The following is a 5720-nucleotide window of genomic DNA, read 5'->3' as shown; positions in this document are numbered from 1 at the left end:
GAGCATGCCTAATAGCAATCTTTGAAGTCTCCATAAGCAAGATGGGGCTCCACAATAATGACTCCACCAGGAATACGATAACACCACTAAGTCAAAAAATGCCACCTAAGGATCAGCTTTGGACTACAAACTTCTCAGAATAATTTTGAGGTGGCTAGCTGAGATGATATAGCCTAACATACTACTTTAGCCAGGACTTGAGACAAGACTTGAATTTTCCCATTAGGCATTGACTGGAAGAAAAAGATACAGCTATTTTCCCCGGACTTGACAAATAACCAAAGTTTTCAGGATCTCTGAAAGATACCATTGCCCCCAGACAACAGGAAGTAAATTTTAAAATATGATACCCACATTCCCAAGAAGTAGGGTGGGTGGTTTTTGGTAGTTAAATGGATTATGGATGTTTGTCTTTGTTTAAAGTGTTGGCTACAAGTTGTTAGGAAAAATGGTCTGGAAAAAAGCTAATCAAGAAGATCAGATTCAAGGTTTTTGTTTTGAAAATAAAAAATGGATAAATAGATATGATAAGGTAAAAGGGTAGATTATTGAATCTATTTTTAAAAAGCAATTACTAGTTTTAAATGTTTTACATTGGATTGGACTTTTGTATATTATATACAAATTTTGTATATTGAGATGAATTTTGTCATAACACACTATACATACATTTCTACTCTTGTTCAAGGCATTGTACCTATATAACTCATCTAACAATGTAATGCAATTTCTATCCTTAAAAATTATTATTACCAACTGTTTAGGATAGTAAGAAAATGCATGTTAATAGTTAATCACTTATTATAATCAAACTTGTAGTCATATCAAGTATGCTTTGAAGGTAAAACAAAGATACATTTGGGTAAACAAATGCTTCAAAGATCTACAGGATATAGCATTTAAGGTGTTTTAATAACCTTTGTTCCCTTTTATGACAATGAGATATGTCTGTTCCTAGCAATACCAATCTACTTCATAGAAGTAATGGGCATCAAAGAAACTCCACGTGGAGTTCATTTTCTTTGTGGTCAAAGTAAGACACTGAGCAAGAAAATGTCCCTGTCTCAACCGCTGACAGTATGCTGTCCTTATTAGACAAGCAGAACACAAAAGAAAGTAGCTGCCAAACATTGTCAACACAAGGAGGGACAGACTTCACAGTATCCTGCTTTTCAGAGAAGTCTGTTAGATATGCTAGGCCTGTAGGCTGAAGATGTATACCCTAAAATTGCAAAGGAACTTTGGGTGACTGTTCAGGAAGACAGCTGTTTCTGTCATTACTGACAGTTTTTGGAAGTCACTTACTTATACTTCCTGCTTATTCAGTTAATATTACTGCCTTCTTGGGTCTCCAAGGGAGTTGAATACTAGATAGTTATAATTATAGTTTTCCTTGTTTACCTGATACAGAAAACAAATTATAATAGAAAATAAATTAGATAGAAGACTTTGGACTCACTGAGATAGGATAGATATGGAGCATTTTCTCTGAATTTGTCAGATACAAATGGACTAGACATTGTTGATATATTTATTGCCTGTATATGTTGTCTATAATTATTGTACTTATTGTATATAGATTCTCTTGTATTTGTTATAGTCTTCTTTTTATTTTAGACAAAAAGGGGGAAATGTGGTGACATTTCATTTGTATTCTAATAAATAAAACTTGCCTGAAGATCAGTAAAGTAAAACAGCCACACTGCCCATCCTTACAGACCAGGCAGCAATGACACACACCTTTAATCCCAGTAGCCACAATGACTATTTTAATCCTAGAAGCTACACTAGCTTGTCATAAAAACCAAACAGTAGTGGTGCCCATGGTGCCCATGCTTAATCCCAGAACCAGAGGGGATTATAAAATGAGAGGAGACAGCTCTCGGGCTTAGTCTCATTCTAAGGTTTCCTAGAGGCAGGGTCACCATTTTTGGACTGAGGCTGAAATAAGAGCCAGTTACTGGCTTCTTTGATTTTCTAGTGTTCAGGTCGAACCCCGATAGCTGTCTCTGAGTTTTTATTAATTATGCTTCAGCTTTTGATCTGTGATGCGGTGATTCTAAGGAAGAGTTAGAGGAGAACAGACAGATGAGAAAGCAAAAGCAAGCTCCTTGAGAGGGCAACTTCTTGTTCCCTGAAGACAACTTGAGGTGAACTGGTAGATAGGCATGGGGTGGGGACCCTAAATAGGACTAATAGTGGGAAGGAGAAGAAACATAGGCTCAATAAAACTCCCTAGTCAAAGCCCAATTGGCTTAGCCTTGTAAGCCTTCCCATTCCAATGGATAAAATTATACTTTTCATTTCCTCACAGCTCCATCTTCTGTCTTTCTAGGATGTTGTATCCTTTGTCTGTCTCAGGGATGGAGCACAGTACTGCCCTAGATGATCACCAGCATCCCTGTTATGAATGTTTGCTACTGCACTTCCAAGCACTTCTGGTACCATCGTGGTAAAGGAACCTCTGGTCAAATACTAGCTACCCTAAAGATTCATCTTACCCTCAAAATAATGGATGTCATCAAGAAAACAAAAGCCAATGATGTTGTGGACATGATAAGAAATAAACCTTTATATGCAACTGATTAGAATATATAAACTAGTGCAACCATTACAGAATTTAGTGTATTTCCTTGCTTAAAATCTGAAAATATCAAATCCACATAACCGAGCTTTACCTAGATGTGTGCCGGAAGGAATCAAACTCAGTATACAATAACGATATGTGCACATCATGCTGTTTTGGTATTATTTACATTAACCAAGTTATGAATGAGCTCAACTGCTCATCAGCAAGTGCAAAAGAGGGAAATGGGGAGTGAATATGAGTAGCATATCTTACATATGTGCATTTAGATGTTATAATCAACAACATTTTATATAATTGGTGCTGCTAATAAAAATAAACAGAGACTGGAGAGATGGCTCAATCAGTGAAGTGCTCTTGTCACCAGCATGAAGAACTGTGTCCAGATCCCCAGAACACGTGTACTATCCAGTACTGCATCCACATTTGCAGCCCTAGCACTGGTGAGGACATTGTCAGTCCAGTCTCTGGAGTTCACTGACAAAGTAGACTGGAATGATGAGCTTTATTCAGTGAGAGATTGAGAGGCAATTCCTCATGTGTTCCTCGTGTCTGTGTTTGAGAGAGGGTGGGCAGGGAAGAAGAGAATGGCTTGTTGATATAGCAGTGAAATCTAGGATGACTTTTTATAATTGTTTCAACAGGGTTTTATAAAATGCATTGTAAATAATTAAAATAAGGTAAAGAGTAATAAAGAAAATCTGTGAAGTGTACACATGTACACACACGTGTGACAATGTATTTATACCCCATTACACAATCACAAACATAACCTATACAAAAATAAATGAATGAATAAATAGACATATAAATACAATGCACCTAGTCTGTAAATTGGAGCTATATACCTTAAGCCATATTTAAACCTATTTTATTTTAAGCACATCTTTAGAAAATTTATTTATTTATTTATTTATTTATTTATTTATTTATTTATTTATTTTGGTTTTTAGAGACCAGGCTGGTCTCGAACTCACAGAGATCCGCCTGCCTCTGCCTCCCGAGTGTTGGGATTAAAGGCTTGTGCCACCATTGCCCGGCTCCTAGAAAATTTATATAAAAATTAATGATGAAAGAGCAATATGGGTTGTATGAAGTGAAACAGAGAAGAGATAAAGAACAGAAACTATTATTTATTGAGAGGTTTTTCAAAAATGTTACAGAAAGGTGACTAGTGAAATAACTTTCATTTGCTGAAAATAACTTACCATTTGGTGAAAAGTGTTTGCACACTCATACTCATAGGTAAACTTGAGCAAATGTCTCAAAATTCTCATCTGACTAAACTATTGCTAGTTTTAATATTTCACATAAGAAGAGTCTGCACTTCAAATATTTCTATGACACTGCGGTGCATCCACAAGAGGGCAGCATCTTCTCAGAAACCCAGATGCAATTTCTCACATGGTCCTTTGTGTCTCTGTGTTCTGGGTGTGGTTAGAGGGAGGAGGGAGTTTTCTGAGGTAGCGGTGAAAACTAGAAGCTTCTTTCTAATTAGATGAACAGTTTGTGGTTTTTCTTTCTTATTCATCTTACAGCAGAAGAATTTAAACTCACTAAATTCCAGTCATTTTGTTGCTGTTGAAGAGTGAATCATCAGTGAAAACAATGATGCATCGCTTAAGTGTTGCGCTAGTGGTACTCTGGCTTCAACTGAGGGGTGAGTTCGACCATGGTTATGGGCACATAAAAATACAATATGGGAGACTATAGTTCAGATATTTTAGGTGGAAGGGTAGAAGTACTAATTTTCTCATGCTGAAAAAAAGCAGGTGGGAGGACCATGGAAAAGCCCTTCTGGGTTGTTAGCTTCCATAGACATCCAGTCCTGTTTGTCCATCTCTCTGCACAGGGGTGAACAGCCAGCAGAAGGTGCAACAGAGCCCGGGATACCTCAGTGTTTCAGAAGGAGCCATGGCCTTCATCAACTGTACTTTCAGTGATAGTAATTCTCAGTACTTCTGGTGGTACAGACAGCATCCTGGGAAAGGCCCCAAGGCTCTGATGTCCATCTTCTCCAATGGCAAAAGGGAGGAAGGCAGATTTACAGTTCACCTAAATAAAACCAGCCTGCAAGTTTCCCTGCATATCAGAGACTCCCAGCCCAGTGACTCAGCTGTCTACTTTTGTGCAGTGAGCACACAGTGCTTCCCTGGCACCTGCAACCTGCACCCAAACCTACTGGGCCCTGTCAAATTCTTAGAGCACAGACCACTGGGTGGAAATTTTCTCTTTCTATTCTATACACAATGGGAATTATGAGAAAGAGTAGAGAAGACTTGATTGATTGGGAAAGTATGGGAGAATTTCCACTGGTCTACACCTGATCTGGCTACAGAGTGGAGTGTTAGCATCTAACCATAACCCATCTTTTGTTTCTAGGTTTGTTTCTCTTGTTGCCCTCCATGTGAATCTTTTCTGAGCCCTTTCCAAGGGTACAAAGCATATGCAAAACTAGTTTTGGAAAAAATCCAGCAAACTGTGATATTCCTAAATCAGGTATTTGCATTTCTCATTGACCCTTTGGAGGTCCAGTCAGGTTGTTTTGAGGATATAGAAATCAACTTGCTTAGGTGTAAATTTGGAGAATAAGAAAATTGCCCTTGGCTAAGGGAAGGAGTCTCAGTCCCTAGAGAGGCTGACTCTCCCTGCAGGTGAAAAACTAGTGACATCCTAAAGGTAAGCTGTGTCTTCATCCCACAAACCTGCACGAACCCACATCCATATTCCAAAAGGAAAGTATTTTGACATTTTGAATATAACCAGCCACAAAAGGAAAAACACACTATTGATTTGACTGAAATATTTTCCACTTTTCACTTATGTTGCTGGTTTTACAACCATGTACACACTCTTTGTGCCTATATTGGTGAGCTGGAAGACATGCACATAGCTGTGACACTCACCTCATGCCTTGTCATAAAGACCACCAAAACCTCTATAATAATATGACTTATTTGCTTTTTAAAATCTTTCCATTAAAAATTTTTGTTTTCTAATTTTGAAAAAAAAAACTTGTTTATGAAGTCCCTTATTTCTCTATGGCAATTTTTAACATATTTGCTTTTGGTTGACCCTCCCCCAAGCTCATCCCCCTCCACCATCTCCCTATTCCCTATTCTTACTGAAACAT

The 5720-nt window shown here is 37.8% G+C and overlaps 1 pseudogene; it reads right to left on the bottom strand.

Moving 5' to 3' along the window:
• The window catches only part of LOC101998769, a 12318-nt pseudogene that overhangs the window by 1001 nt on the left and 5597 nt on the right, over window positions 1-5720 (bottom strand).

Source organism: Microtus ochrogaster, unplaced genomic scaffold, assembly GCF_000317375.1.
Source record: "Microtus ochrogaster isolate Prairie Vole_2 unplaced genomic scaffold, MicOch1.0 UNK117, whole genome shotgun sequence".
NCBI classification, from domain to species: Eukaryota; Metazoa; Chordata; class Mammalia; order Rodentia; family Cricetidae; genus Microtus; species Microtus ochrogaster.
Note: the sequence above shows the minus strand (reverse complement) of the source record. Positions and strands in the feature narration are given on the sequence as shown.